Consider the following 17435-nt stretch of genomic DNA (forward strand, 5'->3'; position numbering starts at 1 on the left):
TTATATACATTTTCATACATATAGAGAGAGTATTTTGTCTTCTTTTTTCCAGAAAAAGAATACAGCATTTTATTTATCAGTAACTGTAAATAAGATGGTGGCAATTTACACAATGCAGAAGAAAATGTCATACAAATCTAAGGGGTTCATAATAGTGACATAGTCCGTCCTACTTTGATGGATTTTTCTAAGTCTATTAGTTATTCAGAGGTGTCTTCAATAAAGAACTTGTGTTACATGCACAGTGACATTTATAATGTTTTTTTTTTTATCTTGGCAGAATATCAAGATCCCTTCCATTCTTGCTGATCCATTCAAGTACTGAATGTACTTGAACTTAGGAGGGAGATAGATTGGTGGAGCCACACCCTACCGTCCCTGAGGCAGAGGCAGCAGATGGAGGCTCCGCGAGAAGCAGAGGATCCCCTGCCTTCTTGCCACCAGGTAGAAAGAGGGGACCTAAGCGACGGGGGGGAATGGAAACGGGTCCCTGCTCGGCGTGCCAGGCGAACCCCCGCCCGGCCTCCCTCACCTTCCCGGTTGCCTTTACACAACAGATATGGGGCCCTGGAACTTGAGGGCAAGGCAAATGAGGATGTAGACGAAGGTCCATCCAGGGGGTCGCCTAGGGTGAGGCAGTCAGCCCCACGCATTATGACTGCCTCTGCTAAGAAAAAAAGGAGGGTAATTGTCATAGGCAATTCCCTTCTGAGGGGAACAGAGGGCCCGATATGCCGACCGGACCCGTCCCACAGGGAAGTCTGCTGCCTCCCTGAGGCCCGGGTCAGAGACATCACTAGGAAGCTCCCTGGTTTGGTATGGCCTTCTGATTACTACCCGCTGCTGGTTATACAGGCTGGCAGTGATGAGGTTGCAGAGAGAAGTCCTGCAGCGATCAAAAGGGACTTCAGGGCACTGGGGCGACTGGTTCAAGGATCGGGAGCGCAGGTAGTGTTTTCTTCTATCCCTACAGTGGCAGGGAAGGATACTGAAAGGAGCAGGAAAACACACCTGATCAACGCGTGGCTCAGGGGCTGGTGCCATCGGAGGAATTTTGGTTTTTTTGATCATGGGGAGGTTTACATGGCACCGGGCCTGCTGGTGACAGACGGAGTCCAGCTGTCTCACAAGGGAAAAAGGATCATGGCTCATGAATTGGCAGGGCTCATTGAGAGGGCTTTAAACTAGGTTCGAAGGGGGAAGGGGATAAAATCAGGCTCGCTAGAGATGAGCCGAGGGGTGGCGTGCCGATGCCAGGGGCGAAATCGATAGCCCAGCTCAAGTGCATATACACCAATGCACGCAGCATGGGCGGCAAGCAGGAGGAGCTGGAAGCCATTGTGCAGCGGGAGAGATATGACTTAGCCGCCATCACAGAAACATGGTGGGGTGACTCTCATGACTGGAGTGCTGCAATGGATGGCTATAGACTCTTCAGAAGGGACAGGCGAGGAAGGAGAGGCGGTGGGGTGGCCCTGTATGTTAGGGAGTGTTTTGATCGTCTAGAGCTCAACGATTGTGATGATGATATGGTCGAGTGTTTATGGGTAAGGATGAGGGGGAAGGCCAACGAGGCAGATATCCTGCTGGGAGTCTGTTATAGACCACCCAACCAGGATGAAGGGGCGGATGAAGCGTTCTATAAGCGGCTGGCAGAAGTCTCTCAATCGCTAGCCCTTGTTCTCGTGGGGGACTTCAACTTCCCGGACATCTGCTGGAAATACAACACGGCAGAGAGGAAGCAGTCTAGGAGGTTCCTGGAGTGTGTGGAAGACAACTTCCTGACACAGCTGGTAAGTGAGCCTACCAGGGGAGGTGCCTCGCTCAACCTGCTGTTTACTAACAGAGAAGGACTGGTGGGAGATGTGGTGGTCGGAGGCCGTCTTGGGCTTAGCGACTATGAAATGATAGAATTCTCGCTTCTTGGTGAAGTAAGGAGGGGGGCCAGCAAAACCACAACCATGGACTTCCGGAGGGCAGACTTTGGCCTGTTCAGGACATTGGTTGAGAGAGTCCCATGGGAGACGGTCCTGAAGGGCAAAGGGGTCCAGGAAGGCTGGACGATCTTCAAGAAGGAAGTCTTAAAGGCGCAGGAGCAGGCTGTCCCTGTATGCCGTAAGAAGAATGGGCGGGGAAGACGACCGGCCTGGCTGAACGGGGAGCTCTTGCTGGGACTCAGGAAAAAAAGGAGAGTTTACCGCTTGTGGAAGAAGGGGCAGGCGACTCAAGAAGAGTACAGGGATCTCGTTAGGTCGTGCAGAGAAGAAATGAGAAAGGCAAAAGCCCAGCTAGAACGCAATCTGGCCGCTGTTGTTAGAGACAACAAAAAAAGTTATTACAAATATATTAATGACAAGAAGAGAGCCAAGGAGAAGCTCCATCCTTTATTGGATGCAGGGGGGAACATTGTCACCAAGGATGAGGAAAAGGCTGAGGTACTCAATGTCTTCTTTGCCTCAGTCTTTAACAGGCAGACCAGTTATCCTCAGGGTACTCGGCCCCACGAGCTGGAAGACGGGGACGGTGAGCAGGATGAACCCCCCATAATCCAAGAGGAAGCAGTCAATGACCTGCTATGCCACCTGGACGCTCACAAGTCTATGGGGCCGGATGGGATCCACCCGAGAGTGCTGAGGGAGCTGGCGGAGGTGCTCGCCAAGCCGCTTTCCATCATTTATCAGCAGTCCTGGTTAACGGGGGAGGTCCCGGATGACTGGAGGCTTGCCAATGTGACGCCCATCTACAAGAAGGGCCGGAAGGAGGATCCGGGGAACTACAGGCCTGTCAGCCTGACCTCGGTGCCGGGGAAGATTATGGAGCGGCTCATCTTGAGGGCGCTCACAAGGCACATGCGGGACAACCAGGGGATCCGGCCTAGCCAGCACGGGTTCATGAGAGGCAGGTCCTGCTTGACCAACCTGATCTCCTTCTATGACCAGGTGACCCGCCTAGTGGACGAGGGAAAGGCTGTGGATGTGGTCTACCTGGACTTCAGTAAGGCCTTTGACACTGTCTCCCACAGCATTCTCCTAGAGAAGCTGGCAGCTCACAGCTTAGACAGGTGGACTCTTCGCTGGGTCAAAAACTGGCTGGACGGCCGGGCCCAGGGAGTTGTGGTGAATGGAGTTCAATCCAGTTGGCGGCCGGTCACGAGCGGTGTTCCCCAGGGCTCAGTACTGGGGCCGGTCTTGTTTAATATCTTTATCAATGATCTGGATGAGGGGATTGAGTGCACCCTCAGTAAGTTTGCAGACGACACCAAGTTGGGCGGGAGTGTTGATCTGCTGGAGGGTAGGAAGGCTCTGCAGAGGGACCTGGACAGGCTGGATCGATGGGCCAAGGCCAACTGTATGAGGTTCAACAGGGCCAAGTGCTGGGTCCTGCACTTGGGTCACAACAACCCCATGCAGCGCTACAGGCTTGGGGAAGAGTGGCTGGAAAGCTGCCTGGCGGAAAAGGACCTGGGAGTGCTGGTTGACAGCCGGCTGAACATGAGCCGGCAGTGTGCCCAGGCGGCCAAGAAGGCCAATGGCATCCTGGCCTGTATCAGAAGTAGTGTGGCCAGCAGGAGTAGGGAAGTGATCGTGCCCCTGTACTCGGCACTGGTGAGGCCGCACCTCAAATACTGTGTTCAGTTTTGGGCCCCTCACTACAAGAAGGACGTTGAGGTGCTGGAGCGTGTCCAGAGAAGGGCAGCGAGGCTGGTGAGGGGTCTGGAGAACAAGTCTTATGGGGAGCGGCTGAGGGAACTGGGACTGTTTAGCCTGGAGAAAAGGAGGCTGAGGGGAGACCTCATCGCTCTCTACAACTACCTGAAAGGAGGTTGTAGCGAGGTGGGTGTTGGTCTTTTCTCCGAAGTAACAAGTGATAGGACGAGAGGAAATGGCCTCAAGTTGCGGCAGGGGAGGTTTAGATTGGATGTAAGGAAAAATGTCTTTACTGAAAGAGTGGTTAAACATTGGAACAGGCTGCCCAGGGAAGTGGTTGAGTCCCCATCCCTGGAGGTATTTAAAAGACGTGTAGATGAGGCACTTAGGGACATGGTTTAGTGGGCATGGTGGTGTTGGGTTGACGGTTGGACTCGATGATCTTAGAGGTCTTTTCCAACCTCAATGATTCTATGATTCTAAGTACTGCTTTCTCCATAACAACCTGATGGACCATCTTTCTCAGGTCGTCCATTTTATCTTGTAGTTTGAGATCATATTTTGAAAAATATCATATACAATATAATCTCCATACACACAGTCTTACCCATGTTTCCGGTCTTTGGAAAGGAGTCTTTGAAATTGACGTTTTGTATATATCTTAGCAACATTCTGCCAGTTTTTCTGAAAGACATGGAGGCAGCTTCTCAATGACAGGTCTGATAAAGACATCTTAATACCCAACAAGGCTGCTCTTTGATTTATACTGGTTACTGGTACTATTAGCTTTACAATCATAAGCACCATTTGACTTCAGAAAATGTTTACATCTTGAAGTATGCATTCTTAAATCTTTTCTAAAATATTTATAACAGCAAGGAATCTGATGTACATGGATCAGTTCCAAAACCATGCCTTTCTCTTTAACCTGCTTCAATCACAATTTCAGGACTGTTTGAATTCCTAGCACTAATAAATATAAGTCATTCTCTTCTATGCAGACTTTTTCCTCCATAGACCATTCTTGTTTCATTGACAGCTATTCTAAATTTCCATACTTTCTGTTTTTTTCATATATATTAAGGTTTCCGTCTCACTCCCAGGCAGCATGCATCCATTTTTCTGTGCTATATTTTCCTGTCCGGCTTCTGTGACCAAATCCCAGGCACTCATAGCATATACCTTTTCATAAAATCAAAATGAATAGATTTGTTTACAGGAGTGAGAAAACATCCTGTTTGTTTGAGCTCCTCTTGTGAACTGGGACATGGTATATTTTAGCTCATTTGTCTGTTTCTTTAGAGGCACGACTGATAGGCACAGCTTAAAGGTCTGCTTGTTCTACTGGCAGCCTTTATGTTTTGTATGTATTCAGTCTTACAAAAATCTGCCCCATAAATAATCCACTTATGGTAGTAGAAAATAGAAATGCTTTTCCATTCTTAATCCTACCAGAGTCTGTATCAAACTAACTCCTTTTTGTGTTTGTTGTCCCTGATAAATCTTAATTCTTCCAGTAGTTTGTTTTGGGGTTTTTTTTGGGGGCGGTGAAATATTTTGTTATCAATGATTTGCTAAGGATAGATTACTGAGAGGAGGTATCGGGCATGTGGTGTTTCATACCAGTGTTTTCAAATATTCTACAGCAAATTAAGTTTTTTTTCAATCTACAGTTAACATATTGTGTGGCTTTTGTGCTATCACTGAATACCTCCTGTCCAGATAAAAAACTAGGTGCCCATGGTTAAAAGTGAGGAGAGGCACAGAGAGGTTTGGGGTTCACCCAGTAGACTTTGCTGGGACTCTTACCTTGGGCTATCAAGGAGAGTAGTCAAGGAGAGGAAGAGTGTAAGTAGCACAGGTAAAAAGAGGCAGTGATACAGGTTTTATAGCTCTGCAGGTAAAGCAAGGAAACAGCAGTACTAAGGAGGACTAAGAAAGAAGCAGCAACAGCCCTAGGAGAGAGAAAAAGAAAGAGAGGAAGCAGAAATTTGGGAAGACAGCTAGAAGAAGGTTGCAGAAATCTGGTTTGGCTAAGCTGCAATAAAGCTGGAAGTGTTGCCTTAGACTAATTTGTACTTCATTGTTCTGCAAGGGAACAGAAGACATTTGAAACTCTTGTTAAGCCCTATGGACAAACATATTGGATTAGTAACTATGCTTACTTCTCCTTCCTTCTCCTCCCATCCCTGATGGAAAGTGACAAGAAGAGAAAAAGAGTGGCCAAAAATGACATAGCTTTAGATTTTCCACTCCTAAGTTACCAGGTTTAGAGAAAAGATACAGAGAAAAGCAAAGAAATGAGCAAAGGGGTAGGGCAGCTGCTTTTCAAGCAGAGACCAAGAGGCTGTTCGGTAATTTGAGAGGAGGATGCAGAGAGGGCATGTGATCAAGGTTTACAAAATCAGGAAGATAATGAATAAATGGAACGAGAAACAGTTGTTCTCCAAATCTTGTCATACTTGTAAGGGTATGTGGAAGGAGAAAATGTCTGCTCTTTCAAGGGTATCTGACCAAGGGCCTGTTCAATGCAAAAGGGGATAAGAAGAAAAGGAGGAAACCATAAACAAGAACATACAAAGACACAAACCTGGCTGACAAGCAATAAGGGAGGCAGTAGTAAGAACCAAACCTGGTCAGTGACACTAATTGATAAGGGTATGTGAAATGTGGGAATGTTTATTTCAGTAAGATTATCTGATCAAGGACCTTGTCACATGGGATACTAAGGAAAAGGGACAAAATACAGAGACACAAGTGTGACAGCCAAAATTAATGGAGACAAAGACAAGTAACAAACCTTGTCAGTCACACTAATTTTAGTGGGTTATCAAGAAACTGCAGGCAAACCAGGGCTTTGCAACTGAGAAGGTTGTAAACCTGAGGGTTGTTGGAGAGGGGTCGGTGGAACTATGCAAACTGATGAGGGAACACGCAGGGGAAGAAAACTGGGAGGAACAAAGTGGGGAATAGAAAGAAAAGAGTATAAAAGGGGGCAGTCACATGTAAAACATGGCTCGTCAGTATGCTTGTCTGACCAAGCCCTGTGCCCGACCACCCCCATCTGTCCTGCCTTCTTATTAAATCCTTTCTAAAATATCTCCCTGAGTAATCTCACTCTGTTCCATGTGTGCGTGTGCTGCAAGGACTAAGTGCCAACTACTGGTGGAGTGGACTAGATGCCAGCTACCGGAGTAAGACTGGAGGTGTAAGCAGGTCTGACTTACACCAGTGCCAGCTATGGGAGCAGGTAAGGGTCTTGCCCCCAGCCACTGGGGCAGGAGCGGTGTGTGTCCCGAAAAACAGCTACTAGGAGGGACTGGCATGAGCGAAGTGAGGGGCACAGTGCTGGTGGCTGGAGTGGGACTCCAGATCACAACCCATGTACCTGGTGCAGGCTGCTGCAGGGGTGAGTGTCTGTATCTTCCCCAAACTGGGGGGTGGAGGGTAGGGGGGTGCATGTGTCCTTTGCTAGCAAACCTCAAGCTGGACTAGGCAGCAAGGGGAGGTCCTGGGTCCAGGCAGGGGTATCAAGTCGGTGGAGGGTATTTGAGGGGACCTGCGAGCATGGGATGCCTGTGGGATGAGTGTGTGTGTTCTGTGTGTTTGCTAGTGAGCACCAAGCTGGACCAGTCAGTGAACAGGAGACCCTTAGGGCAGGTGAGGGGGCCTGGGATCCAGGCAGGGGTACCGGGCAGACAGAGGGACTGTGCTGGTATTGAGGGGATCCAAGAATTTGCATGTGCTTGGGAATCTAGAGAGTGCTGTGTGTGCGTCTGTGCTAGTGACCTATCTCTCCCAGCGTGCAGATCAGGGACTTGGCTGTCTGTGTTTATGTTTTTCTTGGTCCTATAAATAGGTGCTGTTGGAGGCAACACCTCATCTGTGGCAGTCTGTGTGAGCAACCATGCCAGTGTCCTCTGTGCGTGTGTGTATGTGTCTGTGGGGTAGATGCTCAGCTCACTACTCATTGAACCTGCAAATGGGAAAGCAGCATCTGCATCCCTCAGCCTGGGCAAAGACCACAGGTCTTCAGGAGCCTGGTCTTCAGGACCCCTGCTCCAGCAGCTAGGAGTTGCTGGAGGCAACCACTGCTCCTAACATCCTTTAACAATACTAAGATGAGGGACAATCAAGGAAACTAGTATGAGATCAGTTTAAAACCAAGAAAATAAAATAGGCTTTAGGTTTGGAGTGGGGGAGGCTGCACAGAGGGTATTAAATTTCTCCACCTTATTGCCACAATACATAATGAAATCTGACAGTCCAGAGAGTCTCAGCAGTTTCAAAACCAAAATAGAGAAACTAATGAGAAATGGTCCATGAGGAAAAACTAGAGAGCTGGGAAGGGATGTGCCCACTATCATCCATAATACAACAATTGTGGATGCTGGAGGAGCTGGAATAGAAGGAACCACAAAGAGAGACCAGACCCATGTGCTCCCCTAAATCACACCTCTTATCAGTACTGTCTGAGACAGAACTTTGGGTTAGACAGACTTTTTCTTTATTTCTATGTTGTAATTAACTGTAAGAAGAGGTCTAAAGAAACGTTGCCTTTTGTTCTTGGAGCACAGGTGGGAAAAAATTTCCTCTAGCAATTCTTGTTGGGCATATTTCTTTGTGATAATGATCCTGAATTAGAAGAGTACTGCTCAAAAGGAACACAAACACCATCAAGCTGGCTACTTGAGTTATTTGTTTCCAAAGAAACAAGAATATGTAGTGCAAAGACACTTAAAATCACCTCAGGAATTTAATTCCCCTGTCCCTAATTTCTGATTTGAGATGGATATGAACAATTTTTAGTATAAGAAAAGCCAAGATGTGCAGAAAGTATGTGATACAGTAAGTTTTTTGAATGTCAAGCCAAAACCCCCTACCTCTGTCTTTGGCCATATAATAAAATAATTTTTTTCGGAATAAATTCCACAATACTCACCATTGCTTTCTTTCCAGTAACTCTTTTAAAGCTTGTCTTAATTACAGCAAAAGTAACTCTTTTCAACAATTTTGTTTTTATTCAATGATTTGTTCTGTTTTCATAAGTTCGGAATATGAGTGCACAGTATATCATAACCACTGTCAATAATGTTAACACCAGAAACTGCATCAGTAATACGTACTTCAGCAGACACTAAAACACTGTGAGTTAAGGCAACCTGGTAAATCAACATCAGTGTAAGTATGACAATTTACACTATTTAAGGATTTAAAACTGTGTCTAAAACATATTTCTGTTTTCTATTCAATTTTCTCCAGTTAACTCCCTCTGCAGCTGACCATGTTTATCATTCTCCCCTGAGTCCCTCCCTATATTTCTAATTTCAGAACTCACTGTAACATGCTCTCTGTCGTAATTGGTACTCACCACTTCCCTGCTTCAGTATCTCTCATAAACGTTATTAACAAGCTGGTTCCTCCGTCCTCTGAATTATTAATGGTGATGTTCATCTATTCACTGATTTGCAGATTTTGTGTGCAAGGACTACTCATAAAAGCTGAAATGACTCCACAAACTTTGTTAGTCCTTCCAATCTCACTGGTCCACACAGACCTCAGGATACTTTTCTCTACTGGTAAAACTCAGGGACATATCAAAATACTGATTCAGTGAAATGCATTATCAGTTTTTGGGAGATTGTATTTAACTACTTGTCCTAGCTTTAAGGCATGCTTATGGCAACTACATATACAACAAGCCTGCAAGTACTCTTTAAATTGTTTCTGGGGGTTTTTTTTACAATAATGGAAGTGTAAAAAGACCCCATTTTTCTGACTTTTTTTTTCCACCCACTTTTGAGCTCTAGTAAACTAGTGGTGTTCAAAGGTTTTACCATTCACTTCATCGGGTGTTCACCTCCAAAATTTTTCATGTATCTCTCTTAATAACATGAAAAATTATGTGGACTGAGTTAGTTGTACTTTTTAAATAACATAAAATCTTGAGACACTATTAATAGATAATTTTTCTCTGAGATCATCTTTCTTCTGAATCCTCATTAAGTCACTTATCCTGCTACCAAAAAGAGGAAACATTTTTAAAATTATGACAGTAACAGAAGAATCAAAAGACTTTTTTGGTATAAATCCAGTTTACCCATGGTATAGTGTACTAATATGGTTTCCTGACTGTTGTAGATAGTATAAAAGGATGGAGTATAAGGCTGACCTATAGAAATAGAGAAAAGTTACAATGATGTAAAAGTAATATTTCTAATCTTACATATCACAGCTAGTTCTTTAGAGTAGGTTACTGTAATGAGTCTATCAGCTATTTCAGAACTTTGCTCTAGCCTTTAAAGAGATGAGACATAAATTTCCTAAAGAAGGTTGTGTAAGTGAGTAGCATGTAAATAATTTTCCTAGCTGACAGTAAAAGTCGCCAGTAAAATAGTGAAGCATATATGAATAAGAATAGCACATACAAAAGACCTGGACAATAAATGTGGTTTTGGGGTTTTTTTTTCTACTGAATGATGACAACCTTAACGCAAATAAGCATATGGCTTTCAGAAAAGGCTGATTTTCTCAAGCAGAAAAAAACCCTAAACATCTTTTGTCTAACCAAAATCAAAGTTCTCTTTTTTGGCTTTGATCATTAAAAGAAAGACAATCTATATATGTTGCTGCAATACAGTTTAGAAAATGTTTTATATTTTTATTCCTAGTGTGATACAAAAGCAGAGTTGGAATTGAACATAACGGATGGAGGAAAATAAGGCAAGCTATGGCAGCTTACAGGAAAGGTGTGTACTAGGTCCTCTCTTGCACAGTCAAAAAAATGTGAGGTTTTCTACCTCTGCAGTTGCACAGCACAGACCCATTAACTCCAGCAAAATCAGCTTTTACTTTTTGATCTAGAGGTTACTTCAAGATGTTGGCTAGGAGATTAGCAGCTGCCACACCCATTAAACTACAATATTAAACCAAAACTGCAAATCATATCATCATCAATGAGCTAATCCCATGAGCAGTCTGTATGAATAAATAAATACTCACCAACATGAAATAGTACAAGTATGCCTTTGTTTTTTACAGATGGATTTTCATTTAATAAAATCCATATTTTTTCTCACTCCCTTTAGAATCTTTAAGTAAAAGGATTAAAGATAAATCAATGAACTGAACATGGATTCTAGTCAAACCAGCAAAGCTGCACTGAACTCTCAAGTGCTCCAATAGACAGCCAGCCAGCCAGCAAGTTTTCAGGTAGTACATCTTATTTGAGATACAATCAGGAGCCTAATTCTAAACAGACCTCCTTGGATGGTTTGAGCAATGCTATTATGTATGACCAATAGCTTTGCTGATATATTTACTATCCTAGTTATTGAGGAGCCTAACTCTCACCTATAGACCCTGAGATAAAAAAAGACACACCAGACATCAGCAAGAGAGTTTCATTTCCTAAGAACATGTAAACTAACTCACTCATATCAAATCAAATTTAATTGGTGAACACAGCAGTGATGGACAGGTGGCAAAACATCTGATGACACGGAAAAGCTGCCAGTTCAAACTCCCAGGTTGAGAAGCACTTAGAAGGTCTCTTCCTACTTCCCAGAGAAGTTTTCTGCCATGCTACTGATGAGAAAGAGATAGACACATCCCAAGTGCAGCTCTGAATTCCCTTGGGCCACAGAATTTCAGACATATCCTTCTTTCTGATATTTCTAACTGCCTGTCATAGGTATCCCAAACCTTACCATTATATTGTCACTCCAGCACCAGAAACCTTCTAGTTTCCATTTAGTCCAAAAGAAACTTAAGACATCTAAGGTCAGGCTTGTGAATTACGCTCCTGAAGTTGCCTACTTCTCTCCCAGAGTTAGGTGCTAAAGCTACAACATTTAAAACCTTTTGTTTAATGACTCTCTATCTACTATCATTTTCTAAATTTAGGTCTTTAATATACTCAGAGCACCACAAACATACTTCTTTGACTTTTATTCCACCCTTTGCAGGTTGCAAACATGTTTTCTAACCTCCTTTATCACCATCCTAGTTCAGAAGTTCATTTAGTGCATCTTGACGTTGGCTGGATTTCTTCTTTTGGTACTTCTACTGGAGCAGTATTTGGAGGCTGCTCCAGAATCTACCAATTTAAAATCTTTCATTTTCCACCTACATGTATTCCTGAATATTAAAAGTCTATGCCAAAACCAGGTCAGGTGTCTTTTCTGTTTATATCCATGATGTGTTTATAAACTGCAATCTTAGTCATCATTTTGAAAGGCAAAGCCAATTAAGCTCTTTAAATTTCATACTGAAGCTCTGCCTTGGAGAAATTTTAATAATTGCCCTTCAGACAGGTATTTTCAATTTCTCAAAGCCTACCAGACCTGGGCACCACCAGACCTGACTGTACCTGCCCGGCCCCTCTGGGGCTCCCCCGACCCTGCCCACAGCCTAGGACTGACTCTATTTCAGCCCCCCCGCACGGGGAGCCCCTACTACTCCTGGCTCCAGGGCCCCAGAGAGCCACTGGCCCCAAGGCACCTTGACACCACTGCAGCACAATTCATTCTAGTTTTATCTTTTTTTCAGTTCCATATCACTTCACATAACTTTTATTAATTTCCTTTCTTTGACAATGTAGGTAAAAATTTCATTAGTGATAATTTATCAAATAATTTAAGGAAGAAGACAGAAGTTAAAACTACAGCTGTTGTTTTGCCAAAAAAAGTTATGTTATTAAGGAAATCACACAATGACTATTTCATTTTCTTTCTGCTCACATATCTTCTGTATCTTCTTCCTTCTTTTTTTTTTCTTTCCACTTAAGATCAGATTAATGAGTAAGTAATAAAATCAATCACTCTTTCTTTCTTTCTCAAGTTTGAGAATTCTTTTTCCTCTTCTTACTATGTATTATTCTAGATTTCATTTTTTAAAATCTGGCTACTGGAAATACAATTTCTTTAACCACTTCTTTCCAACGACTAAGGTAGGAATTGCCTGGTCCTTCCAAATTTTGGTTTTGCTGGTTCCCCATGTTCTGCTGGTAGTATCCTTATACAGCCATCACCTCAAGCCATTCTGGCTTACCCACTTTGCTCAGCATAACTGTCCTTGTTGAAAACTTAAAGCAAAACGTTCCCTTCTGGGAGCCCCCTCTACATTACAGTTAAATTAAATTTCATCCTTATTGAACTGAGGCCTCGCTCATCCTTGCCTATGTTCTGTCCTTATCATTTTATACATGCTTAGTACTTGTTTTAAATAGTTTTATGTGGTTGAGCACAGCTTTTGTCAGGTCTCACTTTAATCCTGGTCTCGTTTTCCTGTCTTCTAAATGTGTTTATGTTTCTGATCCAACCTTTTTTTTTTCTTCTTTTCTTTTTTTTTCTTCCTTTTTTTTTTTTGTACTTTTTAGCTCTTAATCCTCTTAATTCTATTTTTAGGTGGTTATTCATCCATCTCAATTTCAAGCCTTTCCCTGCTTATTTGCCTTATGCTTTCAAACTAAGCACTCCTGCTCATTATCATGTAACTCTTGCATGCAGCTATGATGTTCCAAACAGATAAATCATAGCAAAAGTCAGCTACAATAAGCTTCAACTTTCATCTTATATGTCATGAGTGTGTGATATGTTTGGTATTTTGTTTGGGATATATAACAGGGTTTTATTTTCAGAGTCACTGAATACCATTACCTCGTACTCAAAGACACATACCAGATGTAGGGTCAGAAAAAATTTCAGCTCGTTATAGCTTACCCATATTATTCAGTAGTTAATGGATAAAGAGAGGTATCTTCAAATGGACATTTCTGCTCTTACTAAAATTTCTTCCACTGAAGTTGGTGAGATTTAGTCTCACCTCTAAGTCAGAGTGTCTGGCTTTTAGGATAGAGATCTCTTTTTTTTAATATTGGTAAATACACAGTCACAGAAAGTAGCTATGTGTTTAATTAATGGACTTTGTAATTTGAGTGACAGGCTCTACCTACGTATTTCAACTTAGTTTTCCAGTAATCACACAAACCTTATAATTTAGGGAACTGAATGGGAACTCTACCATTTAATGAAGAAACATAAAGATTACTTCAATTTTTTGAAGAGCGTTTCTCTTTATAATTCTTTAATGTAACTTGAGTTCAGTCAAAAGCCATTTTTATTCAAACACTAACTGCTATAAAACCTGAAAAGATAATTTTGTAATCCCTTTATCAATTTAAAACAAAGACTGCAGTGGTTAAGTTTAATTAAAGAAAAATAAATTGCTTTCTGTTAACAAAATTAAGATGTATCTATGAACCATCACCTTTTTCTTTCATTTATACTGGAAAATTACTCAAAATGATAGTCCTTTTCAAACTATTTGTATAAAAAAGGAAAACTAATATCATTATATTAATGCAAGCTGGGATGACAAATCATAACTTTTTTTTCCTATTATTTCCTGCAGAAAGGTATCCGAGAAAGGGTGAGAATTAATTTGAAAACTATCTTCACTTTTATTCCTTTCATTTGTCACTTGAGTATTTTTAGTCAGTCAAGGTCAGATTCTCATCTGGTGTAAACTGGTGTACTGAGATTTATTTTTTTAAAACTTCATTCTGATATAACATTATCAGCCTGAAAATCTAGAGCAGCATCGTTGCTTTCATTTTATAAATGGGTAACTGAGGCACAGTGCAGTAATTGTGGCTTGTCCTCAACCATTTTTTGAACAATAATCAGTAACAGATCCAAGAATACAAGCCAGATTGCCCGAAAGATGATTACACCCCTATCCCCTGACACTTCATAGTAGAAGTGCTACTTTACATCAGATAAAATTTTAAGGAACATTCACTCTAGTCAAATCAGCTTTAGCTTTCAAATCAAACCTTGTAAATACCATTGTATAAAACAGGAACGTCACAAAATACAATCCAATCTCATCTGTATTACCTTCAACTGAAGTATTCTGTCCTCGGTATCAGTGTTACAACTAAGAACATATGGGAAAATGATCTTTGTTTTCTGATATTCAGAATATAATTGTAACACCAGAATCCTGGAGTCATGTAGCTATGATTCCAGCTCTCACTGGTTAGATCTACGTGGCTGTATGGAACAGTCTTGAGGCAAGGCTTGAAATCAAATTTGCCATACATCTACATTATTTACGAACTTTAGAGCCTGCATGGACAGGTCTGGAGCAACCCTTCTAGCACTATAGAAGGGTAACTCTGTAAGTTCCTGGACTTCAAAGGACACTCCAGAAGACTGCCCAGTTGCTGTTTGGAGGGTTTCATCAATTTGCAGCAGGCTTGACTTTCTATTTGACACTAGTCCATCTAAAACATCACATTTCATCCTTGCTGCAGCCACATCATTAAAATCAGGGTGTCAAACCAGTTTCTGGAGGAACCCTCAGTGTCAACTGTTGCAAAGACAAGTGGGGTTCTTTGGCAGCCTGAAGTGATTCTGGCAGCAAAATCCAGAAATGCCCTGAGCTTTAGAAAATGCACATCATGTAAGAATGTATGTAGCTTTTATGCCACACTGAGAATCAACCTTTGTGCAGAAGGGCAGTAAGAATATGCTTGTTATTCAGAGGAGAAGCGGACAGTTTTAAAGAGAGTACAGCTGCTTCTGCCACAACCACAGTACATCTAGGAATTGCCTACACTCAAGGCTGCTTCCAGGATAGGAGGTCAATAGTGAAACTATAAAATTCCCCTTGTCAAACCATAAATTTCCATTTAAAAATTTACATTTAAAGATTTACAATTTACTCTGCACTTCATTCTTTCATTGATTTTAATAGCATCATTCACACTATCTCACAGTTTAAAAACAGTTAAACCAATGTTGTATTATCACTACCAAGGCAGCCTGGCCAGGTTTTTTTTAGTCTATTTCACTTCTATCCTTTCCACATCTCTCTGCTTTAGAGGAGTTTCTTTATATCTGTTTTTTAAGCCTAGCATCATCTGTCACACTGCAGAACCTAACTGCCGCTTTAGGCAATCCAGAAATTAGAACCTCAGATCCCACTTACATCTTAAAAGCCCTAGTGGGATTTGCAAACTTGGTATCTCTGTGCTCATGGATAGGTCTGTAGGAAGTTGACAAGTACTGCAGCACCTTCTTTCCTTTCTACATTTAGCACTGCCCAGTGCATACCACATTTTGTGTCACAGGAGATGGGAGCTGCTTCAAAGCCATGTCTAGACACATGACCATTTCACCTAGCACACAGATCTAATTATTTCTAATGTCATACAAAATGCAGTTTCAAGAAAAACTGCTTCTTTTCTTCTTCTTCAGCCCTGTAGAAACATAAGTTTAAATGCCATTTCTGGCTGCTGTGGTCCAAAGTTTTCCCACATTTTGTGATAAGAAGAACCAACACAAGATAGTCTAGCTGTAAAAGCAGTGTTGAATTTTCACTTTCCACTTCCCATACTATCTCTGTTAGATTGCTCTGTGCTACTACACAAGATACACTGGGCATCTCTACATTATACTTCATTCTTTTGTTTAAAAAGACACTTCATACTTCATTTGTTAGAAGGAGTCAAATTTACAAGATTCTGTAAGAATCAAAACTAGAAACAATTGCTGAATACTGGAAACAATTTTCAAATTTTCTCTTTTGGCTGCAAACGTGATCTTTCTAAGTTCTTTACAATGAAACCCATTTTACTGGAATACTTTTTCCTCTTCTTTTCAGTGTCTTTAAGTCATTACTAACAACAATGATATTAGTGTAATTAACAGAGATTAAGAAAGACAGAAATGAGAACAGAATCAAGGTTAACTGTTGCCGATAGTACAAAGAACAGTCCGAGTTTCTCTGAAATGCCCATCTTCTCTCTGATTACCTTCTCTGTTTTCTGATTGTTTAGCAAACTCATTCTGTTACAACTTTTCTTCTTCTTTTCAGCTCATAAATAGTCTTTTTTACTTTGGTTATTTGCCTTCCTAATTATACATATTCTTTTGAAAAAGAGAAAAGCACTCCTGCTTCTAAAATAATGGCAGTGTATCAGAATCTCAGAAACACTTTTCCCACGGAAATGGACCTATTTATTTATGAAACAACTGTTAATGTTTTATATATATGCAACTAGTTCAATAATGTATACCTGAACTTCCAGAAAAATTAAACAATGTTAAGTGGAAAGTAAATGCTCCATCTGCCTGTCTTGATGACCCAGCTGAGTTCTTCTTTCTCCAGGAGAGGCACACCCCAATCTAAATAATCATACAAGGAGAAGTGGTGTACACATGGTGATAGCCACTAATTCTTGCTTAAGTAGAATAAAGTCATCTGATATTGGCCTTATGCCAGCTCGTGCATGTCATGGACACTACCAGTACGCTAATTAATATACAAAGCTATACACTAATGTAAATATGGGGAAAAGACTTGGAGTAACTTTTCTGCACTGGTTTGGTTTTGGGGTTTTTTTTTTATCTCTACCAGTAACTCACTCCTAACCCTAATCCTCCCTTAATGTTTCCATCAGGAGAGAGCCAGATTTCCCCCCTCCCTGCCCCCTGGCTCTCCAAACGGGGAGACTAAGAGTATTTTAGAACGCTTCTTAGGTGGTATCATTCAGCTTTACAGTTATTTTGTGAAAACTTGGAAACAAACAGAATGTTTTTCAACTAACACCAAAGCAGAGTATTTCTGAGTGAAAATGTGTTGCTGTTTCCCAAGGCAGCTCTGTAATTACATTTTTTGAAGACTTACCTGTTTAAAAATTCATAATCAATTTATCATTCCATGGACTTAAGAAATTAAATCTTTTTCTACATAACAACTGTACCTGGACACTAATAA

Source organism: Aptenodytes patagonicus, chromosome 2 (genome assembly GCF_965638725.1).
Source record: "Aptenodytes patagonicus chromosome 2, bAptPat1.pri.cur, whole genome shotgun sequence".
Taxonomy (NCBI): Eukaryota; Metazoa; Chordata; class Aves; order Sphenisciformes; family Spheniscidae; genus Aptenodytes; species Aptenodytes patagonicus.